We start from the raw sequence: 22296 nt of genomic DNA on the forward strand, positions 1-22296 counted from the left end.
AATCTGTTGCAGCAACTGAATGATTGTGACCAGGGAATCTTCTTTTACCCTAGGTGTTAATTAACACATCAAAGCTAGGAGGGTTATGTTCTCACTTATTACTGTGCAGAAACACAGGAGGCTGTCTTATACCAAATAGACAATTGGTCCACCTTGCTTAGTATTATCTACACTAGTTATGGGGGAAAAATCAGTTTGGTTCGCTTTTTAAAACAAACCAATCTAACTTGCTCTTCCCAAACTAATCCGCGAACTGGAACGCAGTTATCCTTCAGTTTTCGCACTTCTCTGAATTTTGCAATCCAGTTCTCTGATCGAAGAATGCATACAAAAATACGTATATGAGGGGAAACCATGCAGAAAATTGTGTATGTTGGGCGAAATGCGTACAAAATTGCACTCATTAGGAGAAATGCACAGAAAAAATGCATACAGTCAGGGCCAGAAATATTGGAACAAGGATAACTGTTTTGGCAGTTGGCCTCCGTACACCACCACATTGAAGTTGAAAGGAAACACACCCAGATGGGAGCAAAGTCAGGACTTTCAGCTGTCATTCAAGAGGTTTGACAAAAGTGGGGCACTAACCATTCAGGAAGTACAGCCAGTGGCATACACACACACCCATCGTTGGTGGCTCATAAGTAATGGAACAAATGGCTGATAAGCAGCTGCATGGCCAGGTGTGGCCTGTTTCCTGGGTAGCCCATGACCAATCAAGCAGATAAAAGGCCTGGAGGTGGTTCTGAGTGTTACATTTGTATTTGGTAGCTATTCACTGGAACTCCCAACATGAGGTCCAAAGAGGTGTCCATGCGAGTGAAGGAGGCCATCATTAGGCTGAGGAAACAAAAGAAACCCATCAGAGAGATAGCAAAAACAGTGGGAGTGGCCAACACAACAGTTTGGAACATCCTGAAAAAGAAGGAATTAACTGGCAAGCCCAGCAACAGCAGAAGGCCTGGAAGACCACGGAAGAAAACTAAAGTGGATGACCGCAGAATTCTGCTCATGGTGAAGAGGAACCCTTTCACAACATCTGGCCAGGTCAAGAATGCTCTTGAGGAGGTAGGCATGTCATTGTCAACATCTACAGTCAAGAGACGGCTTTATGAATGTAAATACAGAGGCTTCACAACAAGGCTCAAACCACTGGTAACGCTCAAGAACAGACAGGCCAGATGAGCCTTTGCCAGCAAACACCTAAAAAAGCCTGCCCAGTTCTGGAATAAGTTTCTTTGGACTGATGAAACCAAGATTAACTTGTACCAGAATGATGGGAAGAGAAAAGTATGGAGAAGGAAAGCAACAGCTCATGATCCAAAGCATACCACATCATCTGTCAAACATGGTGGAGGCAGTGTTATGGCATGGGCATGTATGGCTGCCAATGGAACCGGGTCACTAGTGTTTATTGATGACCTGACTGCTGATAAAAGCAGCAGGATGAATTCTGAAGTGTATAGGGCTATACTTTCTGCTCAGTTACAGCTGAATGCTGCCAAACTGATAGGACGCCGCTTCCTATTGCAGATGGATAATGACCCAAAACATACAGCAAAAGCTACCCAAGAGTTTCTCAAGGCAAAGAAGCGGGATGTTCTTCAATGGCCAAGTCAGTCACCTTATCTCAACCCTATACAGCATGCTTTTCACTTAGTGAAGACACGACTGAAGGCAGAAAGACCCACAAACAAGCAGCAGCTGAAGGCAGCTGCAGTAAAGGCCTGGCAAAGCATCTTGAGGGAGGAAACTCAGCATTTGGTCATGTCCATGGGTTTGAGACTTCAGGAAGTCCTTGACTACAAAGGATTTTCATCCATGTATTAAAGGCGATCCATAAGTTTGAAATGATGTTGGTTTGTTCCATTACTTATGAGGCACCAATGATGGGTGTGTGTGTATGCCACTGGCTGTCCTTCCTGAATGGTTAGTGCCCCAATTTTGTCAAACCCCTTGAATGACAGCTGAAAGTCCTGACTTCGGTCCCATCTGGGTGTGTTTCCTTTCAACTTCAATGTGGTGGTGTACAGAGGCCAACTGCCAAAACAGTTATCCTTGTTCCAATATTTCTGGCCCTGACTGTACATTGGGAGAAATGTGACTGAATTTTCATGCAAAAAATGACACACACCCCCACTCCCCAAATTGCAAACTGATGCAGTCTCGGGATGGGGCAAATTTGTGCTTCAGAAAGTTTTAAAGTGGTAGAAACCTAAACATATTAATCCACCCTTAGTCTAGGCTGGCAGCAATTTGCTAGACAGGAGTCTTTCCCTGCCAGGGATTAAACCTGAGACCTTTTGGGTGTAAAGTCTGTGCTCTACCACTGAGCTACAGCCCTTCCCTATTGAGCTCAGTCATTGTGCTTATCTTATATACATTTCAACTGTACATTTCAACTGGTTCTACCACTTACATTCCATGACCATTTGTCCCCCCTGTTTACATTTTATTTTCTTTATACTCATGCATATTTGTTTATTTCATTATATTTTTGACCTGCCCAGTAACAGATGTTCCTTGGGTGGATTACAAAAGTGAAAACAATAAAATGTAACAAAACAACAAAAAGCACAATACAAAATTTAAAATACGTGTATGTACCGATCAGCTGCTATTCTGTCAACAGAGGATAACACTGATAAAGTGAGCTGTTCTCCCTGAAAGCTTATTCCTGGTAGTCCTAACAATAAACCTGTCAAGGTGCCACAAGACTTTTTGTTGCTTTAGCCTTAACTCTTGACACCTTCCAATTCAAAGAGTTTAGACACATCACAAACTGGAACCAAGTTTGGTCTGCAGAAAAGCTGCGCCTGTATTTCTGTTCTCTCATCTCTTGCTAACCTTTGTAAAATGAGCCTTGTCTCAAGATGGAACACTCCCTTCGAAGTTGTAAATCTCTTTCTCCCATGTTGAATTATTACTAGTGACGTTTAGAGAATGAAATGGATGTACAAGTTAGCCATTGCTGTTTCTCAAGGTCATTGACCAACCTGATCCCAAGCTGTAGACATGCTGTACCTCAGGGAAAGGTTGTTAAAAGGAACAATTTATATTTCATCTGTAGTAAATATTTCATCTCCAGGAATAAATCTTGAAAATAGGGTCTGGTCAACAGCTTGCCTTCTGCTTTTGGATAAATTCTTCAACCTACTTATCCCTTAATCTAACATTTGTTGTTGAAAGTTGTAATGTTTTAGTGTGGTATTTGTTGTTGTTGTTGTTGTTGTTGTTGTTGTTCAGTCGTTCCGACTCTTCGTGACCCCATGGACCATAGCACGCCAGGCCTTCCTGTCCTCCGCTCTCTCCCGGAGTGTGCTCAAATTCAGTGTGGTATTATATATGCATTATTAACTGTGATTTTTAAATTTTCCATGTAAAATGCTTAGAGATTTTACTATATTAGGCAGGGCATAAGTATTAGTAATACATCATCATAATCAAACACTTACACAAGAGGAGTTCAGTTGCAGCCATTTCCAGAGGGGCAGCCACCATAGTTTGTTTCAGCAAAAACAATGAAGAATCCTGTGGCAGCTTAAAGAGTAACAAATTTGGTAGAGCTACAAAAACTTAACATAGTAATGGCATAGTCTTATGCCTATTTAGACAGAAATAAGTCTTATAACTTCCAGCATGTCAAAACATGCATAGGATTGTGCCCTAAATGTGTTAATCTTTAACGTGACTCAAGACTTTTTGTTGTTTTCAAGTGAAGCCAATTTGTGTGCTCTAAAGCATTTATTTATATGTATTTTAAATATTTATATATCACCTTTAAGGCCTGTACCAAGGGTGTTGGACCTCTTTCAACATGAAGACCAAAGTTCATTTCGGAGAACCTCTCAAGTGTGGTGGGTGGGGTTGAAAGTGAAAGCAGCAGGGCAAAATATCATTGATACCAGCATATTTTAGCTTAAGGCTTTTAAGCCAGTGATTAAAACTTAGGAGAGGTATTTCATTCTTTTGGAATGAGGGGAAAATTCTCAAAATTCGGGAAACTACCCATGATGGGAAGTTGGGAGAAAGAGGTTGGGACCAGGGAATGGGACATGGCCAGGGAAGGGTCAGATTGGAACCCAGGAAGGCCAAATTTAGCCCCCCAGGTCTGAGGTTCTACACTACTGGCCTATACAGTCCTCTCGAGACAGTTTACACACTAAAATCATAACAATGGTAAATAAATAAAAATTGTTGCAGTATGTTCTTAAAATATACCGCCTGAGATATTCAGGTGGTATAAAGGACCTTGTATACCACTAGACTGTAGACCAAATATCTCCACTCCAAAAACAGAATAAAGACTGGAAACCATGTTTGAAGCCACAGAGCTCTATCTTCAATTTGATCTAGTTTGTGCCTTCTGTGGAATGGCATATGGAATTATTTTTATGGTTCCTGTGGATGTAAAATATTAGAGTCTTCTTTGGCCATATTAATTTAGCTTAGTAGTAAAATGTCATTAGGTGGTACCCATTCTAGCAGCTACCGCATCTCCCAGGTTACAGTGGCTGGTCTGCATGGAGCATATCTACAGATAGTAAGCTTAATATAACACACCACATCGTACTCCATTTTGGGCCCACATCTACACTTGAAAAGTGTATACTACATTTGGGAAAGGGTCAGAGTTTTTGGTGGTGTCTCTTCCTGCAACATTGTTATAGAGATATATTTAAAGAAGGCACATGAGAAGTTGCACCAACTTGCCAGTTAAACAGATATGATGGGTTGGTGAATGGTGGTGACAAGAGATTCAAGTATTTTATTTACTTATCTGAGGCATTTTTACCCCACTCTAGCCAAAAAGGCTTCCAGAACAGTTAACAAAGATCAGCAGTAAGAAAGTCCCTGCCCTCAAGCTTACAAACTAAAAGACATGGCACACAACGGAAAAGGGGTGGGGAGGGAGAAGGAAAAAAGGAAGCTCAGGCACAAGTTCTTGTTTTTGTAAGGACCAGCTGGGATGAAAATTGTTCAGGTAACCTGATGGAAAGACTGCCACTAGGTGACAGTTGGGAGAGGGCTGAGAGGAAAGGGCTGTAGCTCAGTGGTAAAAAATATACTCCACATGAAGAAAATCCCAGGTTCAATCCCTGGAATCTTCATGTAGGGCTAGAAAACTCCTGCCTGAAACCTTGAAGAGTTGCTACTTGTCAGTGCCAACAGTACTGAGCTAGATGGACCCGTGGTCTGAATCAGTATAAAAGCAGCTTCCTATGTTCCAAAAGCAGTTGGTCTTTCAGCAGAAGCAATGAAATACCCCAATTTCTTTTCCTCTGCTCTGCAGCCTGGTGGAATGGCTGGTATGTTGTCCCAACCATCTGCCCAGTGGTGATGTGTTAGGTTCATTTATAAAGAATGTAAAGGTAACTTGAAAATATATGTCCTGGATGATGCTACTGGCAATTTGGGTATTGGAAGCCAATCAGTCCCATGAAGGTGGATTTCTCGTCACGGCATGCTGGCAGAACTAAAGAAAAAGCCATCTGTATTCTTGTTTTTTGGGCCCGATTTATTCATTGAATTCCTGCTTCCTTCAGCTCTCTGTGAACACTGCAATGGCAGAAGAAGATCCAAATATACATCAGTAGCAGAAGGAACATCCACAAGAAAATCATATTATCAGAAGGCAATGCCTTCATTACCAAAGGTGTTTTGACAATGTAGAAAGCAAGGCAATGAACTCTCACAGAACACCAATGCATGCAGAGGCCTTAAATTCAGTTCTTCTTCCAGTGATGAGCAGAAGGATCAAGTTGACTTCATTAGTCCTATATGTGGTGTGGTTGCAATCCTCTTGTCAAGTGCCATCTTGGGTAGGAAGCCAGGACAGCAGGCAGGCAGGCAGGCCGAACACTCAATGCTGGAATCGTGCAAGCGGAATTTTTAAGTGCAAAATGCTGAAGGATAGAAGTCTGGTGACAGAGAGAGAGGACCAGGTCTGACGGTCTCCTCTGTGACAGTTGTCCAGACTGGGGGAAAGCAGCAGCTCTGAAACCCTTAAATAAGCCAGTGGCACTGGATTGGGCCTCTGGTGTCATGAGACTTCCTAGCCAGGGAGGACTGTAGGCTGTAATACGACTAGAACTGCCCAGCCGGAACTGTCTGTGGGTTGCACTCAGCTAGGTGGGTTTCATGCTGTGTAGGCCTGGTTTAATGGGAAGTAGTGTTTTCCTGAAGTGTGTAAACTCAAATTCCTGCAGGGCAGTTTTGTGTAGCAATTAATATGTGTACATATTGGCAGTGCTCAAATTACTGGGGTGAGGGAAGAGGGTGCCCAGACCCTTTACCTTGGTGACTGCCCCCTTAGCTACTGTTTTTAGAAGACTATGGGTGGGCTTGTGGGTTTCCTTTCCTATCCTTTCCTTTCCAAGATAAACTATGGAAATCACTTCCACAAGATGTAGTGACACCCTCCAGTTTTGATGGGTTTAAAAGGGGATTGGACAAATTCATGGAAGATGATGGTTACTAGTCCTGATGGCTATATGCTACCTCCAGTATCAGAAGCAGTATGCCTCTGTACACCAGTGGCTGAGGAACATGGGCAGGAGGGTGCTGATGCACTCACGTCTTGCTTGTGGGTTTCTCCCGGGCAGCTGGTTGGCCACTGTGTGAAAAGAATGCTGGACTAGATGGACCCTTGGTCTGATCCAGCAGAGCTCTTCTTATGTTCCCCCTAATTCAACCTCTGCAGATGGTTTGTTTTTCTTTAATACATGTATACTTAAGGTAATAAGAAAGCACTGGCCAATGAAAGCTTCCCAGTGTATATGCACAAGTTAAAAATTAACATGGACATCATGTGCAGTTGCCATGTGTGGTCATCTCCATTGGGTGGGGTGGAGGGGAGGTTCACGCAGATTCCAGCTTACAGATGCTTCTTGTACAGGGCAACCCCCTCAACCTAGTCCCCTCCAGATGTGCTGGACTGCAGTTGCCATCATCCCTGACAGATGGCCAATGTGCATGATAGGAGTTCTAGTCCCAACACATCTGGAGGGTGCCAGATTGAGGGAGGCTGGCATAGGGATTCTGTAACATAAAAGAGCTTTCCAATAAAGTAGTTCTGCCTCCCACTAAAGCAGGCCTGCATCATGCGTGAACCATCAAGCTGCATGCAATGCACCAAGCATGTACCCTCTCCAGGGGTTTGGTAAACACCCTGTGCTTGCTGCATGCTGTGGTCTGCCAAGGCCTGTGATACATAGTTGCTGAGCTGCATTCAGTTTGGTGGATCACAAATTGTGCAGCCCTGCTCTGAACTATACCAAAGATTATCTGAATGATTTGAGCACCACCGGGGTGAAGAATTTGTCACACAGATAAGGTCATCTTAGATCAGCTCCTGGATCATAATGATATCCTATTAAAGATGGGAGATCGTTGCTATGGATCAGTTGCTGATTGCAGGAGTACTTTGGAACTAGTAATCCCTGCCCCACAAAAAACATTGATTTTTGCATCCACCATGTGGTAGGAATCAAGAGGAACAAGTCCAACTTGCAATGGCTTCTGTAGCCAACATCTCTTGGGTAAGCTACATTTTTCCAGCTTATGCTGTGCATAGTGGCTGCAGAATATATTGCTAATTGAACCCGTTCAGAGGCCCCACTTCCATTTGATTTGTACCACATGGCAACATGAACAGCCAATTATCAGGGGGGTGGGGGAAGGGAAGGATGCCTCAAGCCAGATCCAGATTGTCCTCCAGACCATGGTTTGGAAGATTGGAAATGACCTGAGGCTCACCTGCTGCACCTTCCCCTTGTGGGTTCCAGTGCCTTCCCTCACTTCATGGTTTCAGTCAACCATAATTTGCTGGGATATCCAAATTGGGCAAACCATGGTTTCCAAAAACCATGATTTGCTTCCCAACTATATTTCTGCCTCCTATTGGAACTATGGTTTCCATTTCTAGTTGGGAGGCAAACTATGGCTTGTATGAGGGACTCAGGGATCATGAAGGGAGGAGGGAGTGTGTGAGCTGGAGGCTTGTTTTTGATCCTTTTGGAGGGTTGTCGGAACTCAATCTTGTGTCTGTCGAGGGATATGCTTATTGGGTAGATCTACAACTGAACTGATTGTAGGAATAAGCCTTTTAGCATCTTGGAAAAGCTTTCTCCCTTTCCTCTCTTATCCCTTCTTTCTTCAGCTGTCACTGCAATGCAAAAGTTGGCCCACCTGCCCCCTTCCCTTGGATAGAACCTCATGCAAATTAACCTGCTGGCTGACCTTGCTCTGGAGGTTGAGTGTAACCCCTGATGTTTGTCAGCCTGGTGCAATGGGGTCCTTGGACATGTTCCCTCAGGATTAGAGTGGTAACAGTCATGAGATCAATGGATGGCATAATTAAACTTCTTTTAAAAGCAGGTGTTGAATTTCATGCTCCCATTGGGGATCTCTGTATCCTCTGTATGAATTCTGATATGGAGTCAGGTTTTGAGAATTTTAATCTGCTGTATCCTGAAATGTGAATAATTGGGCTCATGATTAAGGACGACAGATGGGAAGCCTTCCAAATCAGAATTATGGTAGAAAATATTAATGTGGTACTCAAATTGGCTAGTGAATGCATTTTGAAAGCCAAGAACAGCTAGGGTCTAAGTTTCCAAGTTTGGCTTGCAAACAACATTGAACAATAAAAGCATACGAGACCTACTAGCATACAATTTGTGATTGTATATAGTGCTGGAGATTTTATTCGAATTGAAAAATCAGCTGAATCTCATAAATTCATGCCATTTAGGGCAATAAATTCAAATGCACATTTTTTGGGGGGATCAAGGTTGAGGAGGGATGTAGGATTTTAGAGAGTAGGAAGCAGACATGAAAGATTTAGGTGCTTTGGAAGAGTTGGAAGGATTCAAGAAGAAATGGCTGGATTTGGACATGGAGTGTCCCACCATCAGTATCTAGGTTTCCTTGTACGGCTGTATGCATACCGTGGTATTGGCTGCTCCGAGTTAGCAGAAGGTGGCAGGTTTTCTCAGAAGAGGCTGAGAAACATGGGCAGTCACTGGGCAAGCTGCCATTTTTCTCTGCAGATTGGAGGAAAAGGCATGGAGGTGGAGAAAACAGAACTCAGAAATGTGGAAGAAAGAGCGGGGGGGGTGTTTTGGGAGCTGCTGGGAAGAATCTGCTCCTGTTCCAAGCAAACTGCAGGGACTTCACTCTCTTCTTCAACCTATGGGCTAAACTAGATAAGATGTCATTCGTGCAATTAGCAGCGGTTGTGTGTGTGTATGTTTGGTGGTGGTGGTGGTGAGTTATAGGACTTTAACCGTTTCACCCCACTGTGTCTCCGTGGCATGGATGGGAGTTTGCCCCCCCCCCCAATGCATATAGCAGGCGGGGTGTGTGTGTGCTCAATCAGTACCTGGACCCCACCCTGATCTGCATGCCCTTGCATCTACAGTTTACTTTTTAAAAGCCATTCATGCAATCATTAATTGCATGAATGTTGTTTCAACAAGCTTGGCCTTAAGTTTCATAACAGATGTGAAATCTTCTTTTCCACTCTGACTGACAGGTATCCAAGAGGCATGCAAATGGTAATGCAAGGAAGAAGAAGGAAGACTCACAAGATCTAGTTTACAGGGTTTCTAGATGTGCTTTCATGTCCTAGCTGTAACATGATGATAATATTGATCTACTTTACAGGGTTGTTGTAAGGATTAGAGCAGGGACAGGCAACTTGTAGGATGTTTGGCCTACAACTACCATCAGCCCTAGCCAGAATAGCCAATGGTGAAGGATGCTGGGAGTTATAGGCCAAAACATCTGGTAGACACAACTTGCCCATTTTGTGACTGGCCATGTCCACCATGGCAGCCATTTTACTCACCCTGTCGCTTCACTTCTCATGTGAGAAAACATGTAATCTAAATGATCCCACAGAGGAACCTTACGTGGCTGGTTCCGTTCAGTTGAGGCAGCAGTTATCAAGTGATATTCATCTGTTGTTGTTGTTGTAATTGTACAGGTATTTTTGGATTGGAGCAAAATGATATATGTGAAGCACTTTATAAATGCTAAGCATTTCAGTGACTAGCAAAATGGTTATAGTAAATCCCTGTTGTAATTATTATAACACTCAGCATCTAATGTCCTCCTCTGGGTGCCTCCTCTGAGGGAGACTTGGAAGGTGGCAACAAGGGAGAGGGCCTTCCAATTGTAGAATGATCTCCCCAGCGAGGCCCACCTGGCACCAACAGTGATATCTTTTTGGCCCCTGATTAAGACCTTTCTCTTTTCTCATGAATTTGGCAGCATATGATGTATTTTTAATTGGTCCTGGATTTGTCTTATGGTTTTGGTTGAATGCTCAAAGTTGTTTTTAAATATATGTTGCCTCTGTGTATACTGTCCATTTGTGTGTGTTTCTGTAAATAGTTTTTAAACTTTGTATACTGTATTTTAATTATTTTTAATCTTTGTAAACTGCCCAGAGTTTGTTTATTTATTTATTCCATTTCTATACTGCCCAATAGCAGAAGTTTATGGGGTGGTATAGGAATGTCAATAATAATAATAAGCTTCAAAATAGCAATCACATTGCATTGCATAGTGCTGTTTGACTGACATAGGTGGATCCCACTGAATGGACATAAAGGTATAGATATAAATATCACCCCATTGTCTATATTGTTGTGTTACAAAGGGCTGTTGTGAACTGACTGAATTAAATGGATCTTTCTGGGCTCCTCCAAGGTCCTGCATGCTGATTAAACTCAAGATCTCCTGTCTACATCCATCTATTACTCCTTAGCTGATAGGCCTTGTCTCCCATATCTCTCCTTTCCAAGTGGAGGATCATAGATAAAGAGTTTAAAATGAGATGATTTCTCCTGCTTCTTACTGGGGGAGGGGGGTGTCTTCAGATAATCTCACCAACTGGATAATGGCTATTGCTGACTCCCCTATATACGAGAACAAACACTAGTTAAATTCTGTGGGTATCAACTTGGATATAGTGCAGTCGATGGCAAAATCCCTCATTGGATACTCGTTTTTGACGTGCAGTTCATGCGGACATCCATTAGTGGGAAAATACTGTCTTTCATGAAACAGGCTGAAATTGTGCTATTTTGTTTACTTTCCAGTGCAACTAAATGTAAGCACTTTTAAGGCTGGCTACAGTTGGAAGAATTCCAGAGACTTGAAGGGTGGCTATTCATCAGTGCCTATGGGCACAGATGTTTTTTTATTTTATTTCCCATTATGGATTCCGACAAAACAGGTTTTGTGAGTTTTCAAAGGGCTACAAAAATTTGCAGTAAATAGCCAAATAAATTACTGTTTCACACAATATATTATTATTACTTACCATTTATTTCATTTCTGTACCACCCAATAGCCAAAGCTCTCTGGGCAGTTCATAACAATTCACAAAAATTACAAACCATAGATACAACATTATAATAAAACATAGTATAAAACTTTTAACATACAAAATTTAAAACAATTTAAACAGCTAAAAACAATTTCAGTAAACAATTTCAATACTAGACCTCTTCGAGTCAGCTGACATAAATGGCCCATCATATGCCATTAAATGCCTGGGAGTAGAGGGCAGTCTTAACTTGGTGCTGAAAAGATGACAGTGTTGGTGCCAGGCGGGCCTCAGTGGGGAGCTCAGAGTTGGGGGGCCACCATTGAGAAGGCCCTCTCCCTTGTGGCCACCTTCCGAGCCTCCCTTGAAGGAGGCGCTCAGAGGAAGGCCTCGGATGCTGTAGTAGTAGTAGTAGTTATTACTATTAATTTCATTTCTATACTGCACTATAGATGAGGCTCTCTGGGCAGTTCACAACAATGTTGATTGTAGCATCTGGGTAGGTTCAGGTTAGGAGAAGTGTTCTGCCAGGTATTGTGATCATGAGCTGTGTAAGGCTTTATAGATTAAAACCAGCACCTTGAATCGGTCTTGGAAACATACAGGCGGCCAGTGCAAGCTGGCCAGAATTGGTGTTATATGTTCACCATAACTTCTGGTCCCAGTTACTAATCTGACTGCCACATTTTGCACAAGCTGCAGCTTCTGAACAATCTTCAAGGGCAGCCCCACGTAGAGTGCATTGCAGTAATCTAACTTGGAGGTTACCAGAGCATATATTACTGAAGCCAGGTTATCCAGGTAGGGGTGTAGCTGGGCCACAATAGGGGTTGGGCCCAGCACCTCTGGAGACGTGCCCCACAAAGACATGGGAACTGATTCTGAGTCAGGTGGGGAGGAGGAAGGCCTTGTTGAAGTACCATGATCACGGAAGCAGGAGGCCAGTGAGAATAACAGTGGCAGAGACAAGGACGTCCTGCGTCCTGCTGCCAGCTAATCCTTTGGAGGACAGCCAGACTAGGCCCTCTGAACCTGTGGGAATGCAGGCTCCTAGCAAAGAGGAGGAGGGGGTAGAAATCAGAGACCCAAGACTTGGATGCCAGATAAAGAGGGAGGAGCAACGCCAGGTCACAAGGTGTCAAGTGCCTAGCCTCTGGTCATCTTTGTAGTCGCACGATGAAGACGATCTCTTAGTAAACAGCTTTCATTATGCAAGCTAGAGCCTGATCAGCTGTCTGTCAGGTCACAGATGTAATCTGCATACAGCAACACAGAGCTCAGTTCTCTAGTCAGCTTTGCACAATACTAATTAGACTACAAGAATCTTCCTTTTGATGAATACACTGTGTTAGTTGCAACAAAAGAGAGCTTCGACTATTGGGCGGTATAGAAATGAAATAAATAAATAAACAAACAAACAAACAAAAACCGGTGCCAGCTAACAGTACGAAACCTGAGTAGCTTTTCCAGCCCCGCCCTCAAGGAGGGTCTTCCCCTAGGGACCTCTTTTGAGCGGCCAACCTTTTAGAAAGCCTCCTATCCTGAAGTCGCTCCTCCCTCCTCACCCGATGTCTGATTCTCGGGTCTGTCACTCCCAACTCCTCCCCCACCATAAGGTCTTGCATTCCCATCGGTGGAGAGATCCTTGGCTGGCTTTGATCCAACTGATTAGTCGACATCTAGAAAGACTCCTCTCTGCCAGTGTTGCCCTGCCTTATCTCCAGTAACCTTGGTAGCTCCACTACCCCTTTCCCCTCTTCCTCATCTGAATCTGTTCCTGCACCTTCTTGGATTGCTTCTGTAGAGATGGTGGGTCCAATCCTTACACAAGGCAGTCTGAGAGACTTGCAGCCAGGAAAGTGACCCCATGGAAAGACCTTGAGGGCGGGACTTGGTAGGCCCCCCAGGTTGGGAAGGGGAGCCCACAGTAGCCAGTGGCAGTTCTGTAGCAACTTCTGTAGTGACTACCTGAAGTCTATGCAATCCTGTATGATGCAAAGTCTCTTTGAAAAGCTTGACTTTAATGGATGAATGAGGATACTGTCTGTACCCTGAGGCCATGCCTGTTTGCCTATAGTTTGCATAATAAAAGTGATTGGCTACAGATAGGACTCAACAGCTTGGCTGCAAAGAAAGCCAGGGACCAGGTGTCTGGCAGCCACCAGCCGGAGCTGAGAGAAGGCACTCTGTGCCACCTGAGCCTCAAGTGACAGAGAACCCCCAAGCTGTGAACCTACTCCTTCAAGGGGAGTGCAACCCCATCCAGAACAGGTTGAGCACCTCCATCCGGTCAGAAGAACCACCCATTAACAGCATCTCAGTCCTGTCTGGATTGACCTGCAGTTTATTAGCTCTCATCCAGTCCATTGTCACAGCCAGGCACTGATTCAGAAAATACACAGCCTGACCTGATGAAGTTGAAAAGGAGAAGTAGAGCTGTTTGCCATCTGCATACTGTTGGCAATGCACTTCAAAACTCTGGATGACCCCATTCAGTGGTTTCATGTAGATGTTGAATAGCATGGGGGACAAAACCGACCCTTGAGGAACCCCATGCTGGACAATCCATGGGGCTGAACAATATTCCCCAAGCATTCACCTTTTAGAACTGGCCATCCAAGTAGGAGTGCAACCACTGCAATGGAGTACCCCCCCCAGCTCAGACAGTCGCCCCAGAAGGATACCATCATCAATGGTATTGAAACCCGTTGAGATATCCAGGAGTATCAACAGGACCACACTCCCCCTGTTTCTGTCCTGACATAGGTCATCATACAGGGCAACCAAAACGCAGCCTGAACCCCGACTAAAATGGATCCAGATAATCGGTCTCATCCAAGAGTGTCTGAAGGTGGTTGGCCACCACTCGCTCAAGGACTTACCTAGGAAAGGAGCATTTGCCACTGGCTTAAAGTTGTTAAGATCTTCTGGGTCCAGAGACAGTTTCTTCAGGAATGGTCCCATTGCCAGACAGCATGGGACCACTCCCTCTCAGAAGGAGGCCTTAATTACCTCCCTGGTGCAGCCAGCTGTTCCCTCTCTGCTGATTTTTATAAGCCAAAAGGGGCAAGCCAAGGATCCAGTAGGGAAGTGGCTGCATAAACCTGTCCAAGTACCTTGTCAGTGTCCTTGATCGGTACCCACAGAAACTCATCCTAGAAAAACTAGACAAGGGTGTGCTCTGGATGCCTCACCTGAGTCATCTGCTGCGTCACTGGAGTCTCAATCCTGGTGGATGCAAGGGATTTTGACTTGGAAGTGTCTAGCAGGTGTATTACAGCGGGCCTCAGACAGATCCACAGTGTCCTTAGGGCCAGTATGTAACAGGCCCTGGACGACCTTGAAAAGCTCTGCTGGGCGGCATATGGAGGATTCAGTAGAGGCAGTGAGATGTTGCAGTGGCGTAAACCACCTCTAGCACAATGCCAATAGCGCTGGTTGGGATGACGAGTTTTCTGGGGAAACCCGTTACACCGCTGAGTGCTATTGGCATTGCGCCGGTGATAGCTGATGCAGGCGCGACGTCCTTCATGTTAGCAGCAGTATAACATCTGTACTGTACTAGTACAGAAGCTACATCCTGAGTCTTGCGTAGCTTTTCCTTGAGGGTTTTTGCCCTTTCTACAAAAATGCAACCATACAGCCCATCAGGAGTTGCAGGCGAGGGGTTCAGTGGACCTTCTGTGCTTTTCCCCACTGAAAGTCACCCCTCGCTTGCTTTCCCCCTTACCCCTGCGGGTAAAGATCTGTCCGTATGCATGTGAATATGAACATAAGTGCAGTTTATGAAGTGTTGCATTCAACTGTGCAAATTTATGGATCTGTTATTTCTATTTGCAGTAACATTCGAGGTTGGCTTGGCCAACTAAAACAGAAAATATGGCTCTTCACAGATAGAACTTTTTTTAAAAAAAATCCCTGACACATTTCTCCTGTTTCTGCCAGTTGATCTCTGACTAGGTCACCAAATGGGAAACACCCTTGTCTAAGAGCTGTGCTGGAACATCTCTGAATAACACATTTCCCCTGTCTGGCTACCATGTCGTTGTTTTCATCATCATGATCACCGACCTCTTTTATTCGTGAAACAACTAACATTACTCAGAACTGTACAATTTCAAAAACCCAGAAAACTGGAATTGCTTTTCACAGGCCTTACAATCTAGAATTCAGCAGACTGGCACAATAGAAAGGGCAAATGAATAGACTGGCAGAGAGCAATGGAAGCTTGAATTCTTGCCCATTCTAGTGGCAGAAGCAGGGTTTCTTTTCATGAGGCCTCTTCTGGCAGCCCTTGTAAAACCCTTGCATGGAGGACATCTGCTTGTCATGATTGCTTTAAAGTTGGGCAGATTTCAGACCTGTGTGACCTACTTTGTTTTTCACTAGAAACCCGAGGTCCACCAACTGGTGCCAGGTGGGAGAGGGACTCTGGCTACAATCTGCTGCACCCTGTGAGCACCCACCTGTTCTGTTGGTTTGCCTGCCTGCGTGCCTGCTCGTCAGGCTGTTTGCAAACAGAAGGGTTTCCATCTGCAGCTCTAAGCCCAACAAGAGGATATTTAGCTGCAGAAGCCCAAGGCAGGGGTTTACTGGTTTACTGCCCATTCGGTGCCAGTGAGAGCTAGTGTGTGTGTGTGTGTGTAGGATTTTTTTTAAAAAAGTCTTATTACAAGCCTGTTTTAAATAAACATTTTAAAGGTGAAAGAATTGCTGACAGTTTTTTCTTTACCTGTTCAGCTGTTCTATTGGTTTCACAACTGGTGCCAGGTGCAAAATAGCGGCGTGAGAATTTTATGTATGTGCATGGGGGTGGGTGAGAGAGAACATTTTATTAGAATTAAGAAACCAGGGTGCCTCTGAGTATACCAGGAATATATTTTCAGTGCCAGAACTGGGCTCACAGTCCAGAAACACACAAATCCTGGTATGTCGCTCAAACAATTTTTCAGAAAAAAACAAAAACAGTCCTCGGTGCGGGGGGGGGGGGATCTCAAATATTTCTGGGGGGTTTTCCAGGCCTTCACTTCTTTGTAATATGCTTACCTACTTGAAACCCAAGGTCCACCAGCTGATGCCAGGTGCAAAATAGTGGCATGAGAATTGTGTGTGTGTGTGTGATGGGGCAGGGGAGAACATAGTCTTAGAATTAAGCAACCAGGGTGCCTCTGAGCATATGCTGAGGCTAGGAATTTGGTGTTTTTTTCAGTACCAGAATTTAGCTCACAGTCCAGTCACGCACAAATCCTGGTCCCTCCCCCTAGCTTTCTTGTAACTCAGGTGTTTAATTTAGAAAGGAGCAGGGGAGGGCCTTTTTTACTTATTTATTTGATTTATATAGCACCCAAACTGGCTGATGCCCTCAGGGCAGTCTACAATATAAAATCCTAAACAACAATAAAATAACAACCAAAACAATAAATACAGCATGAAAATACTGAAATATTAAAACATTAATATATTTAAAATATTAAAGAGGCAGCAATAAATTAACAGTAACAGATGAAAGATTAAAGGACTGAAGGAAGATCTTGACATGGAGTCTATATATATCCAGTGAAGACGCCAGGCAGAGCTCCCTGGGAAGGGTATTCCAACAGACGCAAGGCCACTACAGAGAAGACTCTGTTCCGGGTAGCGACACCTAACACGCCATTGTGGGCAGCAGCACCCAGAGAAGAGCCTTGGAAGATGATCCTAACTGTCGGGCAGGAACATATGGGAGAAGATGCTCTTTAAGGTAGATGGATGCTAAGCCATTTAAGGTGCAGTCCTATGCATGTTTAGAGAGAGAAAAGGCCTACAGAAGAAAGGCTGGCTGGGGCATGCTGGAAGTTCTAGGCCTTTTTTCTGTCTAAACATACATAGGATTGCACCCTTAAGGCTTTAAAGTTCAGCGCCAACACTTTTGAATCGGGCTCAGAAACTGACTTTGTTATTGCTGTTGTTAAACAGTTGGGAGTTAGAAACTCTTGGTGACCTGCTGCAAGTCATCCAGAGATCTACCAGTAGGTCCCAATCTACCTTCTGTCCAAAACACAGCTTTAAAGTAAGAACAGGGTTTTTAAAATGTCACTGGAAGAAATGGAACAAAGGAGCAAAGAACACAATTATAATCAACGGTGACTTTATCCAAATGTGACCTCTGACATTTTGTTGAAGTGGTGGAGTATTTGCGAGAAGTGGGTTAGGCTAAACGAAGACAACATGCAGGGATTTCCATGGTAGCAGGGTTCAGCTGCCTGTGGAGAAAGCTCATATTATCCACCCCCACCGTATCTCCGTCTTAACTAATAGAGGTTTTGTTCACAGAAACTGATTTGGTGTATGGCAGCTCTTGCCTTCTGTCTTTTTTGCTTTTGTGGAGGGAAAGTCTTTTGTTCATCCTGAGGGAATGTAAATAATTTTATCTTGGCAAACCCTTGCAGATTCTTCTCATCCATGGCTCACTTCATACATTTACCGGGCCAGTGAGCCTCTTCTTTTGAGCCACCCAACGTGTGGGTGACTCTTTCACCTCAGAAATGTTAATGCATCACACTAGCTCTGAGGATGAGCAGCCCACACACACAGACACACACACTGGTGACCTGATGGTATAAAACCACCATCATCACTTACAGATTTTTTACTACCACAGGCAGATGCCCCTAAATGGAGCTGTACTAGTAGTTGTCAAGATCCAAAGATCTGTGTTGTCTTGTAATGTTGTTTCTCATGCTAGCAGTCTGAATGTGCGCACTCACTCATTACTAGCTGGGAAGGCAAGCATGACAAGCTAGCCCTTGGTTTCCAACATGGTGCCCATGGACACCTCTCTTGGCACCCACCAGGCTCCCTGCCACTCCTCATATTTATTATTTTTATTTGTAAAGAAAAATTAAAAGAAAAAATAAACCGAGAGGTTGCAAAGTGAAGGGCTCCCCTCCAGCACCATCTTTATTTGGGTTCAAAACAGTGGCTTGTGTTTTGGAGCTCAAGCCACAACTCTGCCTTGTACTTAGGTTCTTGGGCAAGGTATGTTTCAAATAGTTTCACCACTTTGTCTTCTGGGAAATGAGTGTTTTGTGACTGGCCATGTCCACCATGGCAGCCATTTTACTCACCCTGTCGCTTCAATTCTCATGTGAGAAAATATGTAATCTAAATGACCCCACAGAGGAGCCTTACGTGGCTGGTTCCGTTCAGTTGAGGCAGCAGTTATCAAGTGATATTTGTCTGTTGTTGTCGTTGTTGTTGCTGTAATTGTACAGATATTTTTTTTAAAAAAGACAGCCCCATCCCATTCTTAACAATTTAAGAATGGTTAAATCTTACAATCTAATAGATTTAATAGACACGACACAAAATGGAAAAGAGATGGGGAAAGGAGAGGAAAGCAAATACATTCAGGTGCCAGCTCTTAAAGTTAAATAACTGATCTTATAGTGACCCTATGAGGAGAGCATTCTGGGAGTAGAGGAGCCAAAATGGCAGTTGATCACAGCTGACAAGGTGGAGGCATGCAGCTCCCTGGCCTTAAGTGCAGCCCCGGCAACCCGTGAATTTGTTGCTGCAGTGACAGCAGCAAAACAATTGGAGGTTTGCTGACAGTGGTCTACAAAGGCCAGATTTAGCTTTTTTAAAAGGATGCACCCCTTGTTTTAAAGCTAAACTTGGCCTTCTTGGGCCACAATCATGGTTTGCTGCCACCAATGGTTTTTATGCCACCTCCACCACAATATAGCAGTGGCAGCGTTGTCCCTGGTGGGTTCTGGGTGATTGCAGTTGCCCCCCGGAGCCCCCAAAGTTGCTCACCCCTGTTGTATGTCCTCTCCCTCAGTCAAGTCAGATGGAAATGGCTGCTGATGGAAATAGTTCTGGGAGATTAGGAGCCAAAATCAATGGCAGTTGGCCCCAGCTGATCCAGTGGAGTGGGCTTTGCTGTTAGTCCACTCCTTCTGGTGCCTTTTACAAACATGTCTCTAGTGACGAGACTTGCATTTATATCATAAAGGCATTGTATATCATAAGTCACTTTTCACCCAACTGGCCTTTCACTACATAATTATTGCAGCTGTCATCTGATGAACGTCGTTGTGTGAAATGTCCATTCCGCTTCAATCAGCACCCCAAAATTCTGTCAATTGACAGGCCCCTTCTATTCATCTTCATTTTCCACAGTCATTTTGACATTTTTCAACAATGTTTCTATTATATAAGAGTGCTTGCAGTCTGTTTAGGTTACCAGCAATGCCATATGGTACACAAACAAATGTGAAAGCTCAATTCACAAATCACACTAAACCATGGTTAAGGAAGCTCAACAGTGGTTTGGACTGAGGTCTAAATGGTCAAATAATGGTTTGCAATCCATTAGCAAACCTGAATACAAAACCATGGTTTAAAATGGGTGTGGAAGCCATGGTTGTACTATGTTTTGGTTTGATGTCTGAATTGACATATCATAGTTATGGCTGTTGCTCTTCTCCAGGGGGCCCTGAACCATAGAAATGATGTGTTGGTGGAAATGAAAGGAAACACAGAACCCTGAACCTTGGTTTGTCTCTACATTTGGAATTGCAAACGATGGTTTGGGTTCTGCATTATGGTTAATGCAAACCATGGTTTCATGTGTCATCAGAGCTGCACCAGCAAGTGTTTGCAGTAAAATACAGTTTTAGCTTGTGTCTTTAATGAAGTTTTAGGAGTTTATAAAACAGTCTTCGTAAATACCAATTTAGAATATGAGATTATTTGCAGCAGCTGATAACAGCGGATTCTCTAGCTGCAGTTATGTTTGTCTTTCCATTCAGATTACAACGATGTTTGTTTTTTCATCAGCTCGCCAGCTCTTATCTTTGCATGAAGACTAGAAAATAAGTATGATTATTTAAATCTCGTTCAAAGAGGTCAGTACCTCTTCAGGTGTGAGAAGTCACCTTCCAAGTTCCAGTGAATGTAGCACTGGGGAGTAGATCTTTTTTCTTCAAGTTGGAGATATGTTTCAAATTGCCTCGTCCTTCTGTGGGGTAAATTGCATTCTGACCACGGCTGGCGTCAGGTGTAGGCATGGTTGGGCACTTGCTGAGGTCCTACACCCCAGCAGGGGGCCACTGACAAGAGCCCCCCTGGAGCTGCTACTCCTCTTCACCATGGCAACCTGCTTGTTCGCCTGCCTCTCACTCTGGTCCAGACAAGGGTGGTGGTGAGAAGGAGGAGCAATAGATTCTACTGTCTACTTGTTCCCTGGCTCTCTGTCTGTCAAGCAAGCAAGTGGTAGCAGTGATGAGAAAGAGGAGGCAGAGGAATAGCAGCTGGTGACAATTCTGGTGAGAAGGTAGAGGCACTGAGGGAGGGGGCCCACTGAGGATGCCCTGACCAAGGGCCCTCAGAAACCTAGAGCCAGTACTGATTCTAACAAACTGATAATGAAATACTTGCATCAGAAGAGAAGTCCCAAATGTAGGCCATATATCTAGCAAGAATTTTGTACCCTGGTCCAGTGCTGTCAGGATTCAAATCTTAGCAAAAGCAGGTACAAATTCCGCCTATGCAGCACCGCCTTGGCCCAAGGAAAAGAACTGCAGGCAAGGAAAACCTCCTTTCACCAGTAGGCCAGAATAGATCAGGTGAAGTACTACTTCCTGACCCCTATAATGGCTTCCGGTCAAGCTGCCTTGTATGACTGAGCAGCTAGAAGACCCTGCTCTTTGTTGCCTTCGTTCAACAGGAGTGGTGGTGGTGGTGGTAGTGGTGTGGTGTCTAACAATGGAATGCTTTTGAGCGGGAAGTCCCATCCAGCTTTCTCATTCAGTCATTTTCTTTTATTTTATGGTGTGTGTGTGTGTGTGTGTGTGTGTGTGTTGGCTTATTTGCAAAATACGTTGCAGTGGGAAAATCTGTCCCAATGTCAAACCAGAGACATTTGCGACAGTCGTTCTGTGCCTGTATGGATTCCCAAATATTTACAGCTGCATTGCAGGTCAGAATGATGTGTGTTATTACATACAGTCAGGGCCAGAAATATTGGAACAAGGATAACTGTTTCGGGAGTTGGCATCTGTACACCACCACATTGAAGTTGAAAGGAAACACACCCAGATGGGAGCGAAGTCAGGACTTTCAGCTGTAATTCAAGGGGTTTGACAAAAGTGGGGCACTAACCATTCAGGAAGGACAGCCAGTGGCATACAGACACACCCATCGTTGGTGCCTCATAAGTAATGGAACAAACCAACATCATTTCAAACTTGAGGATCGCCTTTAATATCTGGATGAAAATCCTTTGCAGTCAATGACTGCCTGAAATCTGGAACCCATGGACATGACCAAATGCTGAGTTTCCTCCCTCAAGATGCTTTGCCAGGCCTTTACTGCAGCTGCCTTCAGCCGCTGCTTGTTTGTGGGTCTTTCTGCCTTCAGTCTTGTCTTCAGTACGTGAAAAGCATGCTCTATTGGGTTGAGATCAGGTGACTGACTTGGCCATTGAAGAACATCCCACGTCTTTGCCTTGAGAAACTCTTGGGTAGCTTTTGCTGTATGTTTTGGGTCATTATCCATCTGCAATAGGAAGCAGCGTCCTATCAGTTTGGCAGCATTCGGCTGAATCTGAGCAGAAAGTATAGCCCTATACACTTCAGAATTCATCCTGCTGCTTATCAGCAGTCAGGTCATCAATAAACACCAGTGACCCGGTTCCATTGGCAGCCATACATGCCCATGCCATAACATTGCCTCCACCATGTTTGACAGATGATATGGTATGCTTTGGATCATGAGCTGTTCCTTTCCTTCTCCATACTTTTCTCTTCCCATCATTCTGGTACAAGTTAATCTTTGTTTCATCAGTCCAAAGAAACTTATTCCAGAACTGGGCAGGCTTTTTTAGGTGTTTGCTGGCAAAGGCTCATCTGGCCTGTCTGTTCTTGAGCATTACCAGTGGTTTGCGCCTTGTTGTGAAGCCTCTGTATTTA

The 22296-nt window shown here is 44.2% G+C and overlaps 1 protein-coding gene across 3 annotated transcripts in view; it reads left to right on the forward strand.

The window, feature by feature from the left end:
• The window catches only part of PRKCE (protein kinase C epsilon), a 498772-nt gene that overhangs the window by 103002 nt on the left and 373474 nt on the right, over nt 1-22296 (forward strand). The window lies entirely within an intron of this gene.

This window comes from Heloderma suspectum, chromosome 1 (genome assembly GCF_057233095.1).
Source record: "Heloderma suspectum isolate Gila_16-S chromosome 1, 16-S_ref, whole genome shotgun sequence".
Lineage (NCBI taxonomy): Eukaryota > Metazoa > Chordata > Lepidosauria > Squamata > Helodermatidae > Heloderma > Heloderma suspectum.